Here is a 27929-nt window from a genome sequence, read left to right on the forward strand (position 1 = left end):
AAGTAGGTTATATACTTTGTTAAATCATGAATATTTCTCACTGGGAATTAAAAAAGGCCCTACACTCTGGGACTTATTTACTCAAGATCATATTAGAATTCCCAAATGGTGCCAGTTGCAATTAAGTTTCTTCTAATTTGTTTTGTTAATGTACATGATTGATAGTTAGAATTAACTGATGAAACATTTTGGTTTTCTTTGTGTTTTAATTTTAGTTAGGGTCTAAGTTTCTAGGAAATGCCCCAGAGGTTACATTGCATAATAGCTCCCTGCTTCCAAGGTATGGAGGCTTCCATGAGTCAGCCAGAATATGTTTTCTGTATATTTAACCCAAGGGTCCCCCTTTTGTCCTTTACTGTCATGCACAACAAAGGATAACCCTCTCTCACATGACAGCTTTTTAAATAGGTGACTGAATTATATTTTCATTCAAGTTTTGTAGATACTCTGTTGGAAGCCATTTCTTGAAATGTTTCAACGTGGCATTTTGTCTCTCCTCACACCCCTGACCATTTGCCTTTAAAAGTAGTTCAGTTTTTAAATCTCTGTACGACTTCTAGGACAGAAATGTTAAGTGTGTTAAGACCAATGCAGAAATACAGTTTGTAGTAAGGAAACTGATTTTTTTGTGTGACTGGACAGTGCAGGGTTTTGAAGCTGCTCTGGGCAATGGGCCTGATGAAACTTTCATTGTTTTCTCTGTATCCTTTTGTACTGTTTGAAATTTTTACAATGTGTGTGTCTTTTGTTTAAAAAAATAAAGGAAACTAAAACTAGCCTATACTTTGTACATGTGCAAACTCAGGCTTGTCAGGACATATACAGAGGTTAGGAAAGCCTAAGTGCATGCACACACACATGAAAGATCAAGGAGCCTCATAGGAAGAACTTCGGGAAACATAATTGAGGTGTATTCAAGCATAGTCCTTGGGGCTTTTATTACCATTATTATTTTAGGAGAGATGGGTACATTTTTGGTGCAGCAGACGTATCTTCTTTGGTGCTGCCTTTCTGAATGACTTATGCCAGAGCCCTGGAAGGAGAATGTGTTAGTCAATACATATTTATTGATCTCTTACTGTGTAGTAGGACTTGGGAATAGAGGACGGTTCTTTCTTTTTCTGACACAAAGGCACATGGGAGATCATATGGTATACAGGAAGGAGCTTGGGATTAAGAGAGGACATATATGTATTCAGATCTAGGAAAAGACCACAGGGTAATGTGCGCATTGGCCATACAGCCTGTGTAAGGATAGCAGGAAACTTCTAGACTAGCGTCTATAGAATCTGTGGGGGAGATACAAGTAGCAGTGGCAGACAGAATTTTCTAGATTTACATCTGGGCATGGAATCATTTAGTCTGTATCATTATTGAGCACCTACTGTAAGCTTGGTATTGGTGTAGGCATTGAAAATACAGAGATAAGCAAAACAAAGTCCTTAGTGTTAAGGACTTTATATTCTAGTCGGAGGGATTGGTGACTTACATATATATAAATAAATAAGCAATGCAGTTTGATAAGGTTAAGTGTTAGGGAAGAATTTGAGAAGAGGATGAGTATATTGGGGGTGAAGGTTTTACTTTAGGTGGAGTGGTCAAGACAGGCCCTTCTGACTGAGGAGGCAACATGGACTTAAGAAGAATGAGAAGCTGGTCATTCCGAGAGCAGGGAGAACAGCACTGCAGGCACAGAGAACAGTGAGTGCAAAGGCCTTGAGATAGGGAAGAGCTTGGTGTATTCAAGAAATGGAAATGAGGCCAGTGTGGCGTGCAGTGAGCAAGGAGAAAAGCAGAGTGCCGGGGAGAGAAGGGAGGCATGTCAGTGCCAGAATGAGAGACAGGGAGGTTTCAGGTAATGAGGAAGATAGCAGTTGGGTGATGGAGAGACCGCTGTCCAGGAGAGGGCTTCTGGTTCTGCTGGCTTAGAGCTGAGCTAGAGGGAGATTGTGATTTTACCATATCTACAGGTGTGTTTTAAAATTAGTTTTGATAGACCTTTCAGGGGAAGAATTCCAAAATTTTTGAGCAAAGGAATAACGATATAGTCTTCCACGATGGCTAAGAAGTAAATTACTCATTTTAATATAGTATGTTTGTTTTTAAAAGTTATATGTAGTTAAATCACATACATTATTATTCTTTTTCATTGTTATTTGCCCTTTTTAAAAAATTTTGTGTTCCTCCATTTTTTAAAATTATCACTGTAAGAAGCAATTTGTGTCCCAGATGGCTTGCTTCATTTCCTTGTGATGTTATGACCTTTTCTACTTTAATAAAGAAATGTTGCATACACATTCAGGAATTGTTTACAAATTATGCTGGCAATACTTTTGTTAGGAGTCTGCCTCAAAGATGAAGTGAGTGTTAGGATGTTTATTCTAGGTCAGATATGTTAAGCTGATAAAGGTTTGGATATTGTCTTTTTAAAATAAATGTTTTGGTCTGTGGGTTGGCTAATGTACCCAATGCCAAAAGTTATGTTTTGTGACCCTTTTATGATCTCAGGTGGAGGGAATTTATAAGATTTAATGTTTTTCATTTCTGAACCTTTCAGAGAGGTCATTTGAGTAGGTTAACATCTAATAATAGAAGGCTGACAGTTGACATTTAAACTCAGATTTTCATGCCTTAAAACACGTTGTTAAGGGATAAAAGTGTCGTCAATATCTCATAGCTGTAGGTCTGTTGTAACAAATTATAATGCCCTAGCAAATGATGTAACTTCATATTTAAGGTCAGCTTTTTATAAATTCAGGGGAAAATGAGTTTTCCTATGACTTTTGGGACGTATTTGCAAAATAATGCTTTATAACCAGTTTATGAATTAAATATGAAAAAATAATACACTAGTGTAAAAATAATGTTACTTTAGATATAGTTTGTTTCTTTTTGGGGGTTGGTTTTCTTTTTTTTAATTTTTATTCATTTATAGTTGTTGTACAAGTATTAGTTTTAGGTGTACAACCCAGTGATTAGACAATTATATAACTTACAAAGTGATCATCTCAATAAATCTAGAACCCAACTTACATCATACATAGTTATTATGTAGAGTTTTGATAATGATTTATCTTAAGATTTAAAGTAATCTTATAGTAATTAACTTCTAGGGTTAAAATAATACTTTAGGCCATTGTGATTATAAAATAAGTGGTCGAATATCGGTGAATATTATAGTACCAAAGCCAATATAGTAGCATTTCTTACTTACTTATTTACTTATTTACAATGATCCTTTTAGGGTTGTCATCTCCCAACATACCATTTTAAGATTATGATTTTGGTGCACAATATTCTACATACTGTTTGTGTAGTTACTACAAATGCAAGCTCTGGAGCTCAATACCTGGTTGTAAATCCCAACTCTGTAATTTACCAGCTATATATATTTGGACAAATTACTCAACTGTGCCCCAGATTCAACTGTCAAATGGGGGTAAAAATAATATTTATATCACAGTATTGTTTAATTTTATAAACCACATATAAGGTGCCTGGCACATAGTAAGTACTTAGTGAAGTTTACCTAATAACAATAAAGGTAACCATATAGTAATAAGTATTTACTAGTAATATTTAGTTGAAGCAATTTTGAAATAATGTAAATATACATATATTTTTAATTCTCACCTGAGGATATATGTTTATTGATTTTAGAGAGAGAGAAAGGGGGAGAGAGAGAAAAAGAGAGAAACACTGATGTGATAAAGAAATATCAATCGGTTCCCTGCCGTATGCACCCCAACTGGGGATCAAACCAGCAACCTGGGTATGTGCCCTGACTGGGGATCGAACTTGGGACCTTTTGATGTATGGGACAATGCTCTAATCAACTGAGCCATCTAGCTAGGGCGAAATAATATCTTAAGGTCTGTCCCTCCTTAGCTAATGTCATCTTCAAAATTCAATTCTAGTTTTTGTTTTTATAGGTGTTCATATAGGATTCTTTAGAAACACCCTTCAGTGCGCGCACACACACATGCATGCACGCATGCTATACACAGACTCTGCTGTTTGAATTATTTCATAAAACATCTTTTTTTAAGCATTTTTATTTTTTTAAAAATTGATTATGCTATTATAGCTGTCCCAATTTTCCCCCCTTTGTCCCCCTCAAACCCAAAATCCCATTCCGTCCAGCAATTGTCCCTCCCCCCCAACTTAGTTCATGTCCATGGGTCATGCGTATAAGTTCTTTGGCTACTCCATTTCCTATACTGTTCTTAACATCTTCCTGTCTTTTTTGTACCTATCAATTTGTACTTAATACCTGCACCTTTTCCCCAATTCTCCCCCTTCCCCTTCCTCTCACCAACTGATAAACCTCCAAATGATCCCTGTATCTGTGATTCTGTTTCTGTTCTGCTTGTTTGCTTAGTTTGTTTTTTAGATTCAGTTTTTGATAGTTGTGAATTTATTGCCATTTTAATGTTCATAGTTTTGACTTTCTTTTTCTTAAATAAATTCTTTTAGCATTTCATATAATAATGGTTTGGTGATGAAGAACTCCTTTATTTTTACATTGTGAAGAATTTTATCTGCCTGTCCATTCTAAATGATAGCTTTGCTGGACGGAGTAACCTAGATTGTAGGTCCTCACTTTTCATCACTTTGAATACTTCTTGCCAGTCCCTTGTCTGCAATGTTTATTTTGAGAAATCAGCCAACAGTCATATGGGAATGCCTTTGTAGGTACTGTCTCCTTTTTTCTTGCTGCCTTTAAGATTTGCTTTTTATCTTGAACCTTTGGCATTTTAATTATGATGTATTTTGGTGTGGTCCTCTTTGGGCTCATCTTGTTTGGGACTCTCTCTTCTTCTTGGACTTGTATTTCCTTCGCCAAGTTAGGGAAATTTTCTTTCATTGTTTTTTTCTTTCAAATAATTTTTCTACTGCTTTTTTTTCTCTTCTCCTTCTGGCACCTCTATGATTCAGATGTTGGTTTGAAGATGCCTTAGAGGCTGCTTATACTATCTTCCTTTTTTTGGAATCTTTTTTCTTTTTGCCATTCTGATTGAGTGCCCTTTTTCTTCCTTATTTTCCAAATCACTGATTTGATTCTTGGCTTTATCCCCTCCACTATTGGTTCTTTGTAGATTTTTCTTTTCTTTTTTAAAAATTTATTTATTTATTTATTTTTAGAAAAAGGAAGGGGAGGGAGAAAAGGAGGGAGAGAAACATCGGTGTAACAGAGAAACAATTGGTTGCCTCTTGCACACCCCCAGGAGGGGACCTGGCCCACACCTAGGTATGTGCCCGACTGGGAATTGAACCAATGACCTTTTGGTTTGCAGGCTGGCACTCAATCTACTGAGCCACACCAGCCAGGGAAGACTTTTTTTATTTCATTTAATGTAACCTTCATTTCTGCCTGGGTCTTTTTTTTTTTAATGCTATTGAAGTACCCAATGAGTTCCTTGAGCATCCTGATAACCCGTGTTTTGAACTGTGCATCTGGTAGGTTACTTATCTCCGTTTCATTTAGTTCTTTTTGGGGGAGTTTTTTCTGTTCTTTCATTTGGGCCATATTTCTTTGTCTCCTCATTTTGGCAGCCTCTCTGTGTTTGTTTCTGTGTATTAGGTAGAGCTGCTTTGACTCTCTGTTTTAGTAGCGTGGCCTATTATAGAAAAGTGCACCTATGAGTTGTACACAGAACCTTAGTAATCGCTAGGGCTAGGCAACCTGTGCCACCGCCCTCTGACTCTGTGTGGGGGAGGGCTCAGAGAGGGGACAGTGTCGCTGCCTGGTCTTTGGAGTATTACCTGGGAGGAAGCTCTCTCCAGGCACATGCCCTGTTGCCAGTCACTTCAGTTTCTCCCCATATACTACTGGTGCCCTTCCAGCTGTTGCCCTGGTGCTGAATCCCAGAGGAGGTGAGTCTGTGTACGTCCTATGTTTGTTGTGCTCCCTTTAAGGGGAGACTCCTGAGAATCTCACAGTTTTTTCTGCTGCTCAAATCCCTACTTGTTTTTACAGCCAGAAGTTATGGGATCTTATCTCCCTGGAACTGGAACCCTGGGCTGGGTGGTCTGGTCTGGGGCTGGGATCCCTCGCTCCCAAGGTATTCCACCCAGTTTTTATTCACCACCCATTGATGTGGGACTGACGGTCCCGTATCTTTGTGTCTCTGTGTACCTCTCCACACATCTCAAGTCTTTGCCCCTCCTACCTGTCTCGATGAACACGGCTTCTTTAAATTCTTGGTTGTTGGACTTCCATAAAGCTCGATTTTCTGGCAATTCTGGGTGATTTTTTGTTTTGTAGTCTAGTTGTAATTTTTACTGTAGTTGTGCAAAGAGGCAAGGTGTGTTTACGCCTCAATCTTGACTGGAAGTCTTTTTTTTTTTTTTTTTTAGCATTTTTAAATAGAATGTACATAATACACATTTGTTGAATGAATGGGCATTTCTTTCTTCCATCAGTCATGGTTGGCATAATCTCAAAATTATTAGAATAAAGGGTTGGCACCACTAGTATCGCCAGTTAGACTTTCTTCCCATAGTGATTGCCATTCACCATGTTTTTTTCTTTTTCTTTTTAATTCTTTTAAAGTGACATGATAAGCTGTTTTGCTGGTGAGAGACAGTTGCTTTAGGGAACAATTTTCTTCTCCACTGAAGGATACATTTGATTATAAGGGATAATATATAAGTGGAATGTAGACTAGACAAGCCAAGCAATGTGTCTGTCATTTGTACTATCTCTCTGCAGGAATTTTTGCAACTTCAACAGCCTCTGCGTGTGTAGGTCTCTGTGCTCCTTATCTTGTCATCTTGCTTCTCTGGCCATAGCCACTAAACCTCGGATGGGTGCCTTACCCAGTTAACCATCTGTACACAAAGTTAGCAGATTGTATGCAGTCAAACTGTTTAAAGGTTCTATGAATTTTATGAAATATAGTATTTACTCTGAAGTTTAGTGGTAGAAATCAATGTAAATCATTGTTGTTCAGTCATTGGTTCATTTACTTATTCCATGAACATTTATTGAACATCTTTTATATGCCAGGCACTGTGCTGGGCACTGGGGATATAGTGGCGTGATTAAAAAAAAATTCTATGCCCTCTCACACCTATTTTTTAGGTGAGTGAAGAAGAGACAGTAAACATAAATAGCTGGTGATAAATAAATAGTATGGGGCAAAACAAAATAGTATAGGGAAAGGGAATGGTTGTTAAATAGGGGTTACTAACTTATAGAGGATGAGCAAATAATGCCTTATAGATAAGGTGACATTTGAGCAGAGACTGGATGAAGTGGGGAGAAGGAATTTTAGGGCTTAGGGTTTAAACCTGAGATGAGCATTTGTGTAGCATGTTCAAGGGATAGCAAGATTTGAGAGATTTGAGTAGATTGAGGGGGAGAGTGGTAGGACATGTTTTTAGAGAGTTGAGGGTAGTTATTTCCCAATATTAGTCATATTCAAATTCACAGCCAATTAGATGATAGTCATTTTGCCTTGAGATTAAAATATGACCTTGCCAACATAGTGAGAGTTTTGTTTTGTTTTGTTTTTGGAACATAGTACATGGGGGAACCCCCCAAAACCTGGAATTTATTTGTAGAAAACTGTGTTTATTTTTGCATGTTTAAACTTCAGTCACCTTCAAAGTACTCTCCATTTGATGCAATACACCTATTGAGATATTTTTTCTGCTGCTCAAAAACAGTTTTGAACTTGTCGATTTTGAGGTCTTTTAGGGCTTTTGCGGTTTTTTGTTTCACCTCTTCCACGTCGGCAAAACATTTCCCTTTGAGGACTTATTTCATCCGGGGAAACAAACAAGCAAAAATGTCACGGGGCGAGATTGGATAAATAGGGTGGTGGGACATGAGGGTCCTGCTGTTTTGGGTTCAAAACTGCTGAACACTCAGCACAGTGTGGGCAAGTGCACTTGTAAATCACCCATCATGAGATGGGCAAACACGGTGAAAGAGTCTTCAAAGAAAGTTCACTGAAGCCAAATGCCAGCTGGTACACTGATACACATAGGTTCATAGAACACTCATCTAGCAGGAGAAGCCCTTACTACAAGGGGCCCACACTCCAGAAGATAGTCTGTTTTTTGGGGGGGCCCCCCTCATACCCTTTTGAAGTCAGCTAACTTATCTGGTCTCATCTTGACTTCTCTTAAGTCTCTGGGACTGTGTTTCCCAGTTATGTAACTCGAATGCAATTCAGTTCTGTCTCCTCTTTAAATACACATGCATACCACAAATATTGCATACACCAGGGTGGGCAAAAGTAAGTTTACAGTCACGAGTATGCAAAACACAGTTCATTCCTGTATTGGTATTCATTAATTATTGTATTGCTTTCCATACGAACAACTATAAGCCTGCTTTTGCCCACCTCTGTATATTGCTCCCAGATCTTCTATAAGGTAGCTCTTCTAGTTGTATGATATCTAAACTAAAAATAAATCATGTCATAAATATGCCTACATATGCCATACATATGAAATATGGATGGACTTGACAATTTAGTATTACTGGTGAACACACTGAAACCTGATTCGCCATACACTGATGGTCAACATGCATATATAGTACACACATACATGAGGAAGCCAGGAGTGTGTTTTACTTTTGGCCATTTGGTGTCATCCCCTTTGTTTCCTTTATGGCTATGTAACATTATTTTTGATTGGATATTTTTATAATTCTCATACTTTGAGTGTTTTAGCTTGGGTGGATAAGATTGTCACTTCACTTTTTTAGGTAACTCAAACTTCTTTCCACCTAAAAATAGTCTGTAGAGTTATGAAGAATTTCTATATTTTAGTTAAGGGTTGTTCTCTCTCACTCTTTTTTGTAAATAGTAATTTATAACAATGTAAATTTCAAGAGGAAATAATTTGAGTATAAAACTTATATTTGAAAAAAATTATTAGAAATATATATATACACACATTCCAGTTGAAACTGTGTCAGAAACAATGACAACAGAAAAACTAAAAACAAAGCAAAACACTCTACCAAACCTGAAGTCTAGTTACCCAGAAAACTACTGTAGACATTTCCATGAATATGCTTGAGAACAGACGTGTCACTGACATTCTTCATGTAGCAATGCATCTTGGATCTTCCATCTTCAGTATATGAAGACTTTTATTATCTTTATTGTTTTTGGTTTTTTATTGTTCTGCTCTCTTGGTTCCATACTTAATTTTTTTTGAGTTTATATGTTGATAGTTTAAAAGACGTAACAAATACAGAGGCAGGATGTTGTTACCAGGGAGAGACCTGAGTCAGACACTGGCGGCCTCCTCCGCCCCCAGCTGGTTCCTTGATTCTTGCCTTGCTCACAAGAGAAGGATTCAAGCAAGAGGCAACATGTATACTGGAAGTGAGATAGCAAATTTATTTATGAAATACATATGAGCACAAAGCTTCAGGCAGGCACCCAAGCTGGTCTGAATGCCCCACATATAGAGGAAATAAAGTAAGTTTGTTAGTAAGTTTGTTCTATACACTTGAGCCGAGGTTACAAGTGGGCACCCAGCTAATCTGAGTGTGCCGTCTCTTGGGGTTCAGGTCAGCTTTTAAGTTCCCTCTCCTTACCGTTCTAAATCTTGGGAGTAGTGTACGGCTACAAAGGCTTTCTTTCTCAGCTACTACAGGCCCTTTGTCTTAGTGAAATTGCTGCAGAGGCTCCATTTCCCAGCACAGTCTCAAGGACTCCCCGCCTCCTGTGCTATCCCTGCTTGTGGTGTTCGGAACACCTGGCAGTCTTGTCGGACCCGGCTCAGGACTGCCGAGTAGTGGGTGAGACATGTCTCCCTCCTCCTCCCTGCCTTAGTTTACTACCTGTCCTCCCTAACAGTATCACAGTACTTAGGAGTATGTACGTACTTTGGAGCCAGGCATTGTATGTTCAAATCCTAATACCAACACTTTATTACTCTGTGCCCTTGAGCAAGTTATAGAGCTTCTCTGGGGCTCTGCTTTCTCATTTGTAAAACGGAACTATCAGTAGTGGACTTATATTGTAGGATTACTGTGAAGATACCCTGGCTGGTTTGGCTCAGTGGATTGAGCGTCGGCCTGCGAGCTAAGTGTCGCTGGTTCGATCTTCCAGTCAGGGCACATCAGAGAAGGAAAACTCTGACTCCAAAAAACCTCCGCTGCCTTGCGGCATACCTCTTCAGGGGAAAGGCTAAGGGAGTAAACCCCGACAGAAAATCCGGAGCCGGAGTCCCTAAGGCGGTTTGACGTTGTAGTCAACACCGGCAACTCCTGCGGCGCACCTGAAGCCAAGCTGTATTGACTCCGTCTTTCCCTTGGACCCTTCAGCTGCGAAGAGAGGGGGGGTCTGCTGCATGGGCAACAGCAGACCCTCCATATCACCCTGCCCAGGCTCTGTAGCTTCAGCTTCACTGGAGAGGACACTCCAGCGTCATCGCAAGATGTCGATTCAACACGGGAGGAGACACTGTCACTCCCGAGTCGGACTGCACAGCCATTCTTGGCGGTGCAGATAGACTCTTAAGAAGCTACACCATCGTCTCTCGAGACGGACGGCTGCCGACGACGACGACTGTGAAGATAGAGTTTATATTTTTTAGGTACTTGAAATACCTGGCAAAGAGTGCATGCAATATAAATATGAACCATTTTTGTTGTTACTATGGATGTCATGTATAGGATATTTCAGGATAGACATATATTTCAAATGATTTTAGGTTTTAGTCCAAGCATCATGTATATTACTTTGCCAGTTAGTTCCTTCTCTTTTCAAAATTTTCAATACGATATTGTGTCTCTTGGATGGAGGTGGGGTGAGACAAGGGTGGTAGAAAGGAAGTTTTGTGTTTCAGAGTCCTGGATAGAGTTACTATTGGCATTTATCCTTGGTTTTCTGGCCATATCTTGAGAGGCCTTTGACTAGAGCTGCTCTAAATAGAGCCAGCCAGGCTCTATCCTGGAATCTCGGGAATTGTTTTAAAGGTTCTCAAAGCAGGGCCAGTAAAAGGCAATTTACTTAATATGAGTTAGTGAATTTTGGCATGTAGTCTAGCCTGGAGATGCACTCTGTAACCTTACTGAACTTTACTTGATTTGTGTGTTTAAACATTCTTAAAGCATTTAATATTGGGCTGTGTTATTTTGAGAGACATTTCCTTTTTTGGAAGTGGCCTTTTTGACTTCTCCATATTTACAGGGTTTTTTTTTTTTTTTTTTTTTTTTTGGTTGAAATTTAGAAGAAAAGAACAAAGCTTTGACTTAGTTTTTCCATTTTAAAGTGTTTTTTTTTAGTGGCTTGGAATATAATAAATGTAATAAAACAAAAAATTTAAGAAAATTTGGCCTGTGGTTACATGTATTTATAAAATTTTATTTTAGTATAGTCTTCTGTGAACCTCCTTAAAGTCAATGAAAAGTTATTAATCAAATGAACATATTTCCTATTTGTCATGACTTCATTTTTTGTAAGTATACATATAAAATAATGTTTGATTTCTATCTACGAATTTTTATGTATATTTTACTTTTGATAATCAAGTGAGGCATATAGGAAGTTAAAGTTGCTGTAACCAGTAGAAAATAATTTAGTGTAGAATTACAACTATACCAGATCATAGTGAAGTTCATTCTGGCTGGAAGTGTTAGGCCATTGGTTTAAGTTTATATAGTATTAGTGATTTCTAGAGACATTGGTGTCTTTCATTTTGTAAAACACGCCAAACCACTATTTCAGTATACTTTTTTTTTCTCCCCATTTTTAAAAATCAATTCTTTCTCAAAATGGCCCTTCAAAGGAGTTTGATGAGAAGATATACAAAGTATTGGATTGTTTACAAGGTAAACCATGATGAATAGCTAAATCATTCTTTGATTATTCTATCTTATATTAAGATATAGATAAGATATCGATAAAGCAGTCTGTCATATCTTGTGATTTTTTCACACACAACCTGTTAATTCTCACCCATATTGTCATCATTTTATGGTATTTGTCTTTGCTTTGATTCTGATTTTTTAATCCTGGCAGACTTGTGATAAGTCTGATTTTCAAGCTTCTGTATAAAACTCTCCACTGTCTTTTACCGGTTTTTGAATATTCTTGCTCCTAGAGAAAATGTCACTTGGAGGAGGGGGAAGAGGAAAAAAGTTAAGTATTTTAGTGGAGACTAGAGCTAAAGCTCATGCAATAGTGGGTCACTAAATCAGCAACAATCTTTTAATTTAATTTATTCTTTAAAAATACTTTCAAACACTACTTCTTTTACTCATCATGATGACTTTTTAGATGAATGTGGGCCACAGAGAATCTACATAAGGATCATTAGTGTTAAGTAATGATGGATCATGGGTAATTTATACACCATAATTTTCTGTGTTTTAATACCTGCCCCCAACCCCCAAAAAAGTAAGATCTAGTAAGCATTACTTTGAATTACCTACCTCCTTTATTGAAATATCCCACCCTATTGAAGTCTTGATTTTAGGAACTGATTTTAGGAAATAAAACACTCTAGGTGTTTTGTACAAGAGATTTTTTTTTTTTTTTATCAGTACTGAATTTTTTTTTTTTTTTTCACACTTATCATGCCATGAATTCATAGGGAATGGTTCCAGCAGCTCAGGCTCCTTTCCATTGGTTCTCACACAGTGTGCTTCTCTGGGTGGAGCACGCTGACGCTTCAGTTGAACCCAGGTACCTTTCTGTTTGGCTTCCTTTTTCTGATTATTTTCCTTCACATGTTTCAGGAGGCTGTCTTGACTCTTAAAGTGCTTAATATGCTCAAAACATACATTAATTATCTTGGCAAGAATCTTGCCCTTCACTAGTTTTTTTACAACAATGCCCACTGCATACTGGGTGACACTGTAGACTTCCAGTTTTGCCATGGGAACATTTGTGGGGCATTTCTTTGTGAGCAGTGCCCATTCCCTTGATGTCTACTATGTCACCTTTCTTGTAGATTTGCATGTATGTAGCCAAAGGAACAACTCCATGTTTCCTAAAAGGCCTAGAGAACATAAAACGGGTGCCTCTCCTCTTTCCCTTCGTGTTAGTTATTTTGGTGACTTACTGGAAGATGGTAGTTCTGGCTGAAAAGTATACAAGAGATTTTAATACAAGGAATTGGTGCACAGGTTTTGGTAGAGTAGAGGAGTCAAACAGCATATGGTGGGGCAGTCTAGAGATGAGCAAGAGCAGGAAACACCTTGCCAACCTTGGGACCAAGAAAGACAATAGGAGGATGTGGTGTTACCAGAGCCTGGACAGAGGGACTGTCTGACAAGAATTAAAACCACAGAGAGGATCCTGGTCCAGAGCTGCGACCATGGAGTATGGGACCAAATCACGAGGTGTGAAGCCACAGAGAATGTGTAGAAAAGGGGACAGGTACAATACCAGGCTTTTTCTCCTCTTTCGACCCCACAGGCCTCTGTCATTGTGTCCCTTACTGCTGGGACCGATCCAAAAAGCCAGAGCAAGGGAACATGGGGATTATAGTAGTTCCTTGCCATACATAAAGGACAAAGAAGGCAGGAACTTGATCTAAGAACAAATAGATAAGTGGCTAGCAGAGACAATACAAAATATGTTGATTTATTTTTTCTTTTGGAAACAGATATTATTAGAGTTTTCACATTATGTTCTAAGACACTCCTCTTCCTCCAGATCTTTGGTAAAAGATGGAAATAATTATGACGTATATGGTCTCAGTTTTCAGGAACCATTTATATTTAATGGAATTAAACTGTTATGACATTTGTTGCATATATTTTTGCTAGTCTCTCTTCCTTTTCAGTGTTTATGTGTTTTGGACACACAAAATTTATCATTTTTATTTGTTCAAATCTTTATTTTTAACATTTCCTCAAAGATTAGAAAGTCAGTTCCCTTGAAACATTTAATAAATATTATATTCTGTCATCTGCTTTTTTTTAGGTTTCAACATTTTAAAACTCTGTACTCTATCTGGAATTAATCTTGGTGTGGGGGTTGATGCATTATTTTAAAAACAGTTAGGATAGTTTGTTTTTAATGACTACCAATGCTTTGAGAATCTTCATCTTATTCAATTGCCTGGTGTATGTTGAATTTTTGTAAATTTAGTAGTAGATACTGATATATAGTAATATTTTAAGTTTTACTTGAAGTTTCATCCTTGCTTATTCCTTAATTTATTGACTAAATTGTACTTCTGTTTTTAATCATCTTTGAAGTGGTTATCCAAAGGCATTTTACCTCCTTTTATTTTTTAATGAAAAAGTTTAGAGTGTTATGTTGTGATTTGAGTTAATTTTAAAACCATTGGATATTAACTAACAAGTAGGTATGAGCTCGGTATTGATGCATGCATCTCTATTGCTTTTAATGTACAGGTCCAGAAAGTACTGTCATGAGTTTCATTTTTTAAATTTACTTTAGTTGTGGGAAAGTAAAGTGACTGTGTTGAATAATGAGTGTCTAGTGTGTTTTGAACTTGGCTTTTTAAAATCAGTTGCTGTAATCATATTAGCCTGGTAATTGTGGTATGGAACAAGGTCTAAATTTAGTAGAAGGGGTAAAAGTCAAATGTGAAGAGAAGGTAAGGGTAGATTACTTATTCTTAACTTCTTATCTTTTTCCCTGATGAAGTTATTGACTTGTGAAGATATTGGAACTCTGAAAAATCTCTGAATAGAGAAGGCATCACTTTTTATTTTATTTGCTTCTGAAATGTAGTATATCATTATGAAGTATTTGAACTGTGATGGAATGGTTACTTAGCATTTAAAAAAATTGGGATATATAAAGGAGTGTGAATGCGGAGAGAGGTGTTTAAAACTCATTAAGTATCAGAAAACATTCTAAAAACTAGCCTCTCATTGTTAGTTTTGAAGTTAAGAGGCTTTTGCTTTTAATTTCTCTCTAGTCACAATTCTGAATTTTGGTGTAATTGTCATTAATTAAAAGCTTAATATATTTTAATATATTAATAAGGTTAATAATTAACATATTTAATGTGGAAAATATCAACATTATAAAAATAGAATCATATAATGAACCCAATGTATCCATCACCGAGGTTCAAACATTATGTAGCTAATTTCATTTTATCTCTCATTGACTTCTTTCTTCACTTCTGGATTCCTTTAAAGCAAAATCTAGCTATTGTATTATTTCATCTAAATACTTCAGTATGCATCTCAAAACATAGCTCTTTTTAAAAATTATAATTACATACTTTTTAAATCACACCTGAAAAGTTGACAATAATTTTTAAATATCAGATATTAAAGGCAGTGTTCTCATGTTCTCAATTATCTTTAATAAGTATATAAGTGCATATAATAATAATTTATTTTTAATCCTCATCCAAGGATATGTTTATTGATCTTAGAGAGAGGAATGAGGGAAGAGGGGAGACAGAAACATTGATGTGAAAGAGAAACATTTATTGGTTGCCTCTAGTATGCTCCTTGATGAGGGATCAAACCCACAGCCTAGGTATGTGTCCTGACCAGAAATTGAACCTGCGATCTTTTGGTGTACAGGCTGATGCTCCAACTAATTGAGCCATCTTGCCAGGACAGTAACAACAACAACAACAACAACAATAATCCTTACCTGGAGGTATATTTATTGATTTTAAAGAGAGAAGGGGAAGGAGAGAGGGAAAGAGGGAGAGAGGGGGGAGCGGGGGGAGAGAGAGAGTCACATCGCTTGGTTGCCTCCCGTATGCACCCTTACCAGCGATGAACCTGCAGCCTAGGTCTGTGCCCCTGACTGGGAATCAAACCCACAACCTTTTTGGTGTATGGGATGATGCTCCAACTAACTGAGCTAGGGCAATAATTACTATTTTTTTAACAATCTGTTTCAATCAGGATCCAGATCAGGTTCATATTTTAGCATTGGTTTATGAATTTCCAAAATCTATTTTAATCTATAATGTCCTCTTCCACTGTTATTTATTTCTTAAAATTTTATGTTAAAGAAACTGGATAAGTTGTAAGGCAACCTTACCACAGAAATATAGTGGTAGTTCCACCTAAATGTTTTTTAGATTTGTCATTTTTTTATCAGGTTCATAATTTTTGTCATATCCTAGATTTGTTTTTTGCTTAGTGTTATGGTTATTGTTCTGCTTTAAAACCAAAATTCATACTTTATTATCATTGTAATTATTTACATTAATGAAATCATAGATTTGTGACTTTGTTATATTTTAAAATACATATTAAGATGAATTTAATGATTGAGATAAAATTCTTTGTTCATGTAGCATTTAAAATTTTCTTGAATACCACATACTAGGAAACCCTGCTTTATATTAATACCTCTTCTCCTTTTCCCTCCACTCACCTCCTGTGTTGAAATCTAATCAGTTACCCTAAGAGGGACCAATTTGAAACCTTAGATATATTTCCTGCATGTTTCCACAAACAAGGTACGTTCTGTGCACAGTATGGTTTTGCTAGCACACTGCTTAGTGAGGTGTGTTACCAATCTGAGATCATGGTCTAGCCAGCTCAGCATTCTTATCTTTCAGGTTCAAATTCCATTACGTGTGACATGTAATTTTATAGAGGAAGGAAAACAAAAAACAAAAAACAAACCAGGAACCTGATTCTGGACTTTTCATTGAAATCTTCAGTTTATTATTGACAAATGGAGTTAAGTAATGACTGAAGACATTTCTCTTTCTGTTGAAGAGGAATTGACTTTTAGGGAAAATTCAATTTGAAGATTATAAATTAAGAAAACTGATTTTTTAAGGTTTCTAAAAATTTGTGGAGAAGATGTTTCAATAAAATAATTTGTTTAAAAATATGAACTTTGGGGAAAATAGAATTAATTTACTTTGTGTGGATCAATATATTTAACTAGATTTTATATGTAAGGATTATCCTTGTTCATATCAAAATAAATATGCTGTAAATAATGTACAAAGCTCTTACACATACATTCTTAGTTGTATCTTATGTTACTCTATAAGGCGTTATCATTCTCATTTTATAAACTGGGAAGCTTTGGGAAGTCCAAAGAAATCATGTGACTTGACCATAGACACACAACTAGTCACTGGACTTAAAGTCAGATGTTCTGGACTTAGTGCTATTGATTGGCTAAGCGGAATAAGTGTGGATAATTTATTTCAAATCACTAAGCAACATTCTCGTTGTAAATTGGGATAATTTGCTATAGAACTTTCTTGAGAATGAAATAAATAATGTGTAAGTAGAAGCAATGTAAAATTTTAAAGAATTTACAAAATAAGGTCTTGAAAGTTCATGTTAATATCAGTTTATTCATTTTAGTAACAGTCTTTAATAAATACTTAGAAATAAGGATTCATTAACTTTTAAAAAGTTTTCATAGGAACCTAAGTAATAAAACTAACTGAAAGGTATTTTTCTATTATAATTTGGTTTCCATGGATCTCCTTTTTTCATAGTTGAGAAATGCAATGTATATTTCATTCAGTTGGTGGATTTTGGTAGGCTCTGGGGTACAAAAATGAAGGTATATTTTATTTCTTTGAAGAGATCACAGTCCTGTGGGAGATACAAACTTAAAGAAACAAGTGAATTTGAGCAGGGCATACAGCTGTTTTATTAGAGGATCAAAGAGCGCAATGAGAGTTTGGGGGAGAGATCAATTATGACTATATGATATTATCTACATATTCCTAATACTTATTCAGATATGTCCATGTGGGGCTGTTGGACAATAAGTTGTCATGGGTGGCTTTGTTGAAGAGACAAGGGTTGGATACAAGGGAGTACAACTGAGTACCAGGGGTCTTCCACCCATTGGGTGTGTCTCCTGTTGAGAGAAGGAGGTTGCATGAAGGAAAGGAGTGGAAGGGGAAAGAGAAGCTAATGTTTTGAGACTATAGAGTCATAGATGAATACATGCCTAATGTCATCTGTTACTTGTTAGCAGGACAGAAGAAAGTACAAAGCTCTACTTTTGTCTGTTTGACTCCAGCCATATTGCCTCTCTCCTGTTATCCATCCTTGCTAGTTTTCCAGCAAAGTTATTTCTCTTAGGCTTATTCATTTAGTCATGTTAACACTCTAGGATTCTAACTGTAATATGTCTCCCTTTAGTAATGTATTATTATTGTGCTACAGCTATGTCATTAAATGATATGGTAAAAATATTCTATAAATAAAAGCATTTGTTTCACATACTACATGGCCAATATATAGGGTATGGTAAAAACAGTTGTGAGTATGTGAAACACAGAGTTTATTCTTGTATTATTATTTGTTAATTATTGTATTATTTTCCATACAAATAACTGTAAACCTACATTTGCCCCACAGTGTATAATACAGTTGGGAAATTATGTGGTTGAGGTGAATGAACTAGCGCATAAGTTGTATGCTTAAGGAATATTTATTATCTCCAATGGCTCTTCTACCTCTTAAAACACAGATCATGTGGCATCTGTGTGTGAAGGACCAAAAGATTATGCATCTGGGCTAAGGATGTTTAGGAGGTCTCAGAGGTCCTCTGCAGCGTCAGGAATGTAGAACTGGGCTGTCACTGTGCTTCTGTGAGATCCCTTAGATTCGCCTCTCAAATGATCCTATGCATCTAGATTTTGTCACCATTATATTAGTTACATTTTTTATGCTCCAGTCACTCAGTACAGATCTGTAGATTACTGGCTGTAAGTATCCCGCTTAGTGCTAGCATTTCTTTCCTTAAAATAGTCTTTACTCTTTATTTTTGGTTTTGAAACACATAATTAAATAATAAAGGATACTATTAGGTAAGGATCCTTTAGCTTTGATAAATTGTGTAAGGCTTTATATGTAGCCTCTAGATAAAGATGCTGTACTTATTTATAGAGTTAAGACTCTAGGAGATAAAAGAAAGATCTATAGTGAGTAGGATATTTTGAATGTCAGACTGTAAGTAAGCTCTCTAAAGTACTGAGATGATTTTTCTTACAAGAAAGTTTTGGGTGACAAATACTATAATTTCCTATCCAGTACTTTTCATGCTCTTAAAAAAATTACTACAAGTACCCTCTTTTTGGGGGGTGGGTGGGTGGGTAACAGAGTGCCCAGTTAAGAGATTGATTACCTTTGTAGACTCATTACAGTGTAGTCTAAGTGGATGATTGCTAGGCTCTATTTCTATATTTTTTCCTGAGTCAGGGACACCCAGCCCCTGCCCCCAGCCCCTGTTGATGTCCTTCTTTTCCTTATCTGGAAAGTGGATGTGATGCTTGTACTTCCTTGCTATCATTTGTGACAATTAAAAAGTAGAAAAAAATCTAAATATATGGGTGACTGAGGGTAAAGAATGAAGGAGCCTGGGTAGTGATGTTTCTGTGGAGCTGCCTTGGACTGCCTACCTTTGCACTTCTATATACATGAAGAAAATAGTTTCTTATTAAAATCACTGTAGAAGGGTTTTCTGCTATGTGCAGCTGAATATTGTCCTAACTTTGCTGTATAAGAAACATTTTGTTTAATCTCATCCAAAGCCTTTGTTACTAAAAGTTGTTAGTGCCCCCCAGCTAGAGATTTTGTCAGTAAACTTTGACCAGTGTTGAACTTGACCAACTGAAATGAAGGAGTTATGAGAAAAAATATGTAATGTCATATAATTTGAACATAATATATCATTAAGAATCATATAATTCAAGGCTATTCTCCTACCAAACAGTAACTTGAAGAAAACTTTGGATCCAGATAAATTCTCGGAGTTTGGCTTCTGTGTATAGTTTTCAGCTTTCTCACCTCTTGCAGCCTAGCCATTTCTTAAAAGATGAAACCACTAAAACAGATGGCATATAGAACATATGCAAAAAGTCGCTGTGTTTCTTCCTGCTGATTTTAGCTTGCCTGTGTGTCCTTAAGAATAATCCTTAGGATTGTATGAATTCAGTAAAGTCACAGGTTACAAAAGTCAACAGACAGAAAGCTGTAGAATTTCTATACACTATTAATGAACTATCAAAAAGAGAAATTAAAAAAAAATCATTTATAAAACACCTAGAAAAAAATTTAACCAAGGAGATAAAAGACCTATACACTGAAAATTATAAGACACTGATGAAAGACCTTGAAAAATATACAAATAAATGGAAAAATATTCTATGCTCATGGATTGGAAGTATTTATATTAAAATGTCAGTACTACCCAAAGCAATTGACAGATTCATTGTAATCCCTGTCAAACTTCCAGTGGCATTTTGTACAGAACTAGAACAAGCAATTGTAAAATTTATTTGGAACCACGAAAAATTCCGTATAGTCAAGCAATCTTGAGAAAGAAGAACAAAGCTGTCGGTATCATGCTCCCTGATTTCAGACTATACTGCAGAGCTATAGTACAGTACGGTTGGTATTGGCACAAAAACAGACACATAGACTAGTGGATTAGAATTGAGGAAAATTAATTTACAGTAAAGCCAAGAATATACACTGGAGAAAGGACAGTCGTCGGCAGCCGTCCGTCTCGAGAGACGATGGTGTAGCTTCTTAAGAGTCTATCTGCACCGCCGAGAATGGCTGTGCAGTCCGACTCGGGAGTGACACGGTATCTGTCTCCTCCCGTGTTGAATCGACATCTTGCAATGAAGCTACAGAGCCTGGGCAGGGTGATATGGAGGGTCTGCTGTTGCCCATGCAGCAGACCCCCCCTCTCTTCGCAGCTGAAGGATCCAAGGGAAAGACGGAGTCAATACAGCTTGGCTTCAGGTGCGCCGCAGGAGTTGCTGGTGTTGACTACAACGTCAAACCGCCTTAGGGACTCCGGCTCCGGATTTTCTGTCGGGGTTTACTCCCTTAGCCTTTCCCCTGAAGAGGTATGCCGCAAGGCAGCGGAGGTTTTTTGGAGTCAGAGTTTTCCTTCTCTGATGTGCCCTGACTGGAAGATCGAACCAGCGACACTTAGCTCGCAGGCCGACGCTCAATCCACTGAGCGAAACCAGCCAGGGTAAAGGACAGTATATTCTATTAAATAGGATTGGGAAAACTGGGTAGCCACATGGAATAGAATGTAACTAGACCAATCATTTATACCATACACAAAAATGAACTCAAATGGAGTAAAGACTTGAACATAAGACCTGAAACCATAAAATTCCTAGAAGAAAACATAGGTGGCAAGCTGCTTGACATCAGTCTTAGTGATATTTTTGTGTATCTGACTATAGAGTATAAAGGCATGGGAAACAAATCAAAAATAAATGGGACTAGATCAAGCTAAAAGGTTTCTGTACAGTGAAGGAAACTCATCAAAACCAAGAGTAAAGACTATTTTAAGGAAAGGATCCTTTAGGTTTGATAAATTGTGTAAGGCTTTATATGTAGCCTCTAGATAAAGATGCTGTACTTATTTATAGAGTTAAGACTCTAGGAGATAAAAGAAAGATCTATAGTGAGTAGGATATTTTGAATGTCAGACTATAAGTAAGCTCTCTAAAGTACTGAGATGATTTTTCTTACAAGAAAGTTTTGGGTGACAAATACTATAATTTCCTATCCAGTACTTTTCATGCTCTTTTAAAAAAAAGAAATAACAAGTGTTGGAGAGGATGTCAAAAAAGGGGACCCTTATACACTGTTGGTGAGGGTGTAAATGGATACTACCACTATGCAAAACAGTATGGAGATTTTCTCAAAATTAAGGCTAGAATTACTATATGATCCAGCTTTTCCACTTCTGGGTATTTATTGAAAGAATATGACAACACTAATTTGAAAAGATATATGTACCCCTGTGTTCATTGCAGCATTATTTGCAATAGCCAAGATATGGAGATAATTTCTGTCCATCAAAGGATGAATGAATAAAGAAAATGTGATTGATATGGATGCATGCATGCCGCGCGCACACACACACACACACACACACACACACACACACAGTTGTCTTGGATGATTTTTATAAATTTAATATATCCAGCTATACCCAAAAGCAGACTTGCAGAACCTCTGGGCTGGAGGAATCCTTAAATATGTCACCTCCACCTAGACCAGTGTTTCCAAACTCTCCTGTTGATGCAAAGCATGTGAGGACCATAGAACTGACCTTACCAGGAGGACATGCAGCCAGACTTTTCTTTATTAGTGTCAGCAATTTGGGGCCAGTCTGTTTATCCATCCATGCGTATTTACATAGTGCTCACTTGGGGCAGGCAATGTTGGGGGCACGGTTGCAGGAAAGATGGCTCTTCACTTTATGGAGCTTTCAGTCCTGTGAGGAAGACACAAGTAATCATAGCCAATTGTTTAAAAAAAAAATCATTAGCCATGGAGACTCCATTGCATTTACTGCCTCCAAGCTGCAGATGTTCAAAAATGGCTGTATTGACAAAGTGTGACACGGGAGCCATTCCTAACTAAGGTGGGGTGGCAGTATTCAGGCTTTCCTTTGGGTGCTGTGAATGGGCTGTGTGTACTTTTTAAGAAACTTCAGGAGGTATAAAGGAGTCTCTGGAACAGTGTTTCTTTCTCCACCTGTATCAGAATTACCTGGAGCTCCTTAAAAAAAATGCACATTCATGTGTTTCCCTTAAGACTCATTGAATTAGAATCTCTGTGGGTAGCTACTGGGAGTCTGTTTTTAACAAGCAGTGCAAGTGATTCAAGGACAGATATTTGAGAAATACTGTGTTTGAGCCTTTCTAGATTCCCCCAACCTCCTACACAGGTTCTCAAGTTCCGTGTTTGTTTTACCTGTTTCTTCTGATGAGTGTATCCTTCTCTACAGGCATTTTGTTATTAACACTAATGTGTTCTAGCTGGCTCTGTATGTGAAATCAGCTTTTAGATCGATTTTACATGAGTGTTTAATGTTTGAAGAAAGTCCTTTGTCTTGTAATTGATACTAGACTTGAAACAGTGTTTATCTACAAATAGCCAGGGAGCTGTTTTTTTCCTTAATGGTGCTTATCTGATTTGCAAGATTTGTATTCACTCGGGTTTTCCAGAAATTCCCATTACTTTCATTTTATTGAGGAAATGTTTTTTTCCCTGGTGTTAAGTTTTGTCACTCTTCCCCAAAGTTTTTTAGAAATGGAAATTTTTTTTAACTTAAGATTTTTTGGTGCCATTTTAAAAAATAACTTGTTTCTATCTTTGAATAGCTTTGGAAAATGTAGTGTCACTGCTAAATCATATATTTGCCATTAAATGTGTGCTATAAATGGCCATAAAGCAAACGTCATTATTTTTGGAACAAAAATTTCACTTCCAAGAAAAATACAGAGGTAAACAAATCTTTCTGTGAACATGAATCTAGACATCTTTAACTTGTACATTTTAGTGTTTGTATTTTTGAGTCAGGTCTTCAGCAATACCAATTTCAGTTTAGCTAGTAGACATTTTGAGGCATCCTGGTTGAGCATATGTTTTGTATTCCCCTTCATTACCCTTTTCTTTATTGGGTTGTTTCAGTCATCATAAAGTGCCTTGCCTTTTACTAATCCAAATGCCATAAAGAATTTGCCTTAAGGGCAATTATTACTCCATGAGTTAAGGAGGTGTAAGAGTAATAAGGAAGTGAAGTAGAGAGTACAGCTCATCTCCTTTTATGGAAAGCAATTTTGCAGGGAGAATTACTTAGTACACCTCCCATCAAGAGTGGTCATAACAGTGTGTTTTTGTCTGTTGATGAAATACAAGTAGCCCTCGATAGTAGTATGTGGGCTCTTTTTTGTCATAGGGGAGTAGAATGGACGAATGATACAAGCAGTTCCAGCAGCTGTGAACCAGGCACAGGTCAGTCTGGGACAGCCTGTCCCAAGTACTAGAACTTCACAGGCTGATTGGGAATGTTTGATCTTAGGTTATATAACATGCAGTTCCTATGAATACATACACATGTATACTTTTCATACTCTGGATAAACACTTACATATGAATTACAAATATCATAAATTATGAAATCATTCTTGAGTTTGGCTGTCAGGTGGTTAAAATCTTGTTGCTTTATGGTTTTGGTCATATGATCCTTACTACTTACAGAATGCCAAGAATATTGACTAGTACCTGGTAACATCTTTTAAAACAAATATATATTTTATCTAAAAATTAAAGTTTAATGATATTTACAAATATTCAAATAATATAAAAATGTACAAAGTATAAGATAACATTCTCCAACCTCCCTTCTTCAGCTTTTTACTCTTCCTTTCAGTGTTCTAATTGTGCAAATTCTTCCCCCGCAAATCCATGTTGTTCTGCAGCTTCTTTTTGTTTTTAATACATATTGTGATTATGTTTCCAGATCAGTACATATAGGCATTAATCATTGACGTACATAATTTATGTAGCAAAGTTTTTGATATTATAATTCTTTTTATTCCAGAAGTTTTAAAAATGAATGTTTGCTTATTTATTTATTTCCAAATACATATGTTTATGTAACTGTTAATAGCAGAAGAAAAATTAGAGTATTGATAATCTTATTAATGAATATTATGATGAGTTATTTGCACATTTTAATTAAAATTAATTAAGAACTTGAAAAATGACCTAAGCATCTTTGTAAATAGTGATTAAAATGATGTAAAGTGCTTATGAATATTTTTCTATGTATTTTTTTTTTTTTTGTGGTGAGCATGTTCAAGATCTACTGTCTTAGCCACTTTCAAGTATATAATACAGTATTGTTAACAGTAGTCACCATGCTGTATGTTAGGTCACTGGAACCTGTTCATCTTCATCTTCATTTTCTTTTTGTTGTCTGTGTATTTCCTTTAGTGACGTGTCCTCACCTGCTTTTTCACTTAATATTCCATGGACTAAAATTTAAGTATATAGATCATATATTTATTGGCATAGAAAGAGATATAATTACATAATCACTTTAATCACTGAAAAATATTTAATTTCATGAATCGTTTTAATTTTTAAAACTGCAAACCTTAAAGATGGCCATTTACTATTATAAAAGCTGTTACTCTAAACATCCTGCACTCTTATTTGATGAGAGTAAATACTCAGAGGTCTTATTACCATGGCCAAGAGTTCAGATATTTTTAAGGTTTTCAATAATTATTGCCAAATTTCCCTCAAGAAAACGTTTACTCCAACAATGGAAGCATTTGAGAGAAGCAGAAAAATCATTACAGTAGTCCCTCTCTATATCGCGGTTCACTTATTGCAGTATCACTGTATCGTGGGATTTTAAAAAATATATTTAATTATTTATTGCGGATTTTTCACTATATTGCGGGATTTTGTGGTACTGTGTATGTATGCTGTTAAAGTTACGTAGGTTTAAGACTGTAGAATATGTTTGAGAACATAAGTAGTGTTTATGAAAGTGTGGAAAAGGTTAAGGGACTGGGAACAGTTTATAAGTGTGTGGGAAGGGTTTATAAAGCCTTAAAATATATATAAATACTAAAATACATGTAAGGTTCCTACTTCGTGGGTTTTCACCTATCGTTGGGGGGGTGGTGGTCTAGAACGTAATATCCACAATAAGTGAGGGCATACTGTAAAGCATACATTAACCAGAAAATATCGTAATCTACCTTCTCATTCTATACAATAGACCTTGACTAGGTTATGCTCTTTCTAGACTTTCTCCCTCTGATTTATAAACACACACACACACACACACACACACACGTATCTATCTATCTAAGGCTTTTTTAACTACATTTGTGCTTTTCTGCTCTGTATGCCTGAAATTCCCATGCATTTTTTAGAGCTGACACCAATGTGACCCTCCTCAATGAATTGTCTCTCAATTTCAATACCAGAGTATAAGTTTATTCTAAGCATGTATTACATTTTGTATATTTGTCTTTGAATTGTAGAACCTACCATTATGCTTGGTGTATATAAATGGTTTTCCTCAAACTGACTAATTAAATTATGCCTGGATCAAATAGGGTTTCTTGTCTATATTATATTCTATAGTATATTTGTCATATTAATACTATATTCAAAGATAATTGATGTGATTATATTCCTAACTACTAACATTATACTAAGGATCCTACTTCTCTTTAAGAATATACATGACATCAACATACATATTAAAATAATTTTTTGTTTCAGAATTTTGTAGTCTCAAATGATCAAAGTGTATAAGCATGGTCTTGTTTTACTATTTAGGATTACAGAACAAAATATTTTGTTAAACTTGAGCTTAATATTTTCCCAATAAATTACAATAACCTATAAGTATATTGTGTTACAAGTTGACCAAAGCAACATCTTCTGTTAAGTAGCATGGCAAAAATTAAAATAGAGATAAATTTTTTCTTTTTTTAGAAAAAGGTTCAGCATTGCAGTTATTTGTCTGTCTACTAGGTTTACAGATTTGTCCATGAAGCAGTGAAAACATAATTTCCATATAATGAACTGTCTAGGATGTTTTAAAAAATTGTAATCTTTTGAATGTTAAATTGAAATTACTAAGTAAATGTATTACTTGCTTTGTAGGTAAAAACAGAAATAACTATTCTATTGCCAGTAATAGAATTCTTGTGGAGGTCTTACTGGGTTGATGAATATGTAAGAGGACGTTTTTATGGAGATCAGTGCAAGCTGTTTTCCAGTACAGTCTTGAGGAAATGTTGGTTTTTTTTTTTTTAAATAAATCGGTTTCTTTAACTCAACATAAATTTTTCTCAGAAAACAAGGTAATACAATGGGCTTTTATTTTTAAGGCAATTCTCACAATGCTATTTTACAATAGCAATTGAATTTCAGTTAAACTACTACCTGGGTAAGAATAATATATTTTCAGAATTCAAATTAGGGTGTCCCAAACCTCATATTTCAGTGTTGAACACCTTGCTGACCCCATTACCCTGCTTTTTGATACCACTCTTCTATGTTACAGGAAGTCAGTGAGGGTGAAACACAAATAGAAAGAATGATCAATTTAACACTAAATGGCTGGACTTTTTGCCTGTTTTATTTTTGCAATTTGAACAGCACTAATGCAGCAGTTGAATTATTTTGGGGCTTCTTTGGCCAACACACTGATGCCCAGAAAATGTCTGAGCTGATGGCTTGCCAGATGCGTATCTAACCCAATGAAGGGAAACCAACTGACCATGCACTGCTAATTTTAGGTTCCGTTTGACTGAATCCTAAAAACTAGAGAACAAATAGATAACAGGCTACACATTCAGTTAGTTTCAGAAAAATCAGATTTATCTAAAATTATGTCTCAGTATAGTTCCTCTGTAAATTTTCACTGATGGTAATAGATAAAAAGCATTAAAGTTCGAGTCTTTCTGATTTCACGTTTATGTCCAGCAGGTGTGACGCTTTCAAGCATACACTAAATGAGAGAATTGTTATTTAAGATTTACTTAAGACTATACTCTGGTGTAGTGTTCTTGTTTGCTTGTTTTTTTAAGATTTCTTTTTGTATGATTCTTTGCCATAGGTAGTATTTTTCTCAGAGGAAGGCATTGTCAGTGGATTTAATTTAATTAATGTTTTTCTGTGATGTTATTATGCTCCTAGTGATATTGCTGAACATTACGAGGACATGTCATAACAACATATTTACTGTCATTAAAATGTTCCTCTATTTTAAAATTAATTGAATTTTTTGTCCTACTAGTAACAATTATCTTTTATTTAAAGATGTGAAAATAATTCAGGTGTGTAATATTAGGATACTAATATAGGAAAAAAGTAAAGGAACATTTTATACCTAATAAACTATATAAAACTTGATGTGATCATGACAGATAAGTGGTTACCAGTTATAGGATACAGAATTTACTTTGGAAAGGTAATGAATTTACCTACATTGCTAGTTTTAAGACTTTTTTTTTCAATTACTTTGTTCTTAGATAAAGTGGGGGAACATTGTAGTTAATAAGTTTTGAGTTCAGGCTTAAAGCTTGTTCATAGTGTGGCTTCTCTGGTCTGCATATCATCTCAAAGACAAATCATGAAACAACTTCATTTAATAAAATGGGAATCTGTTTTGTGTTAACTGTATATATTATCACAACATACA

At 36.0% G+C, this 27929-nt stretch overlaps 1 protein-coding gene and 1 pseudogene across 9 annotated transcripts in view; one reads left to right on the plus strand and one right to left on the minus strand.

The window, feature by feature from the left end:
• PDLIM5 (PDZ and LIM domain 5) overlaps nucleotides 1–27929 on the plus strand; it is a 214953-nt gene that overhangs the window by 13459 nt on the left and 173565 nt on the right. The window lies entirely within an intron of this gene.
• LOC150019295 (large ribosomal subunit protein eL21 pseudogene) lies at nucleotides 12555–22085 on the minus strand (annotated as a pseudogene).

Source organism: Furipterus horrens, unplaced genomic scaffold (assembly GCF_987537825.1).
Source record: "Furipterus horrens unplaced genomic scaffold, mFurHor1.1.pri manual_scaffold_2, whole genome shotgun sequence".
NCBI lineage: Eukaryota > Metazoa > Chordata > Mammalia > Chiroptera > Furipteridae > Furipterus > Furipterus horrens.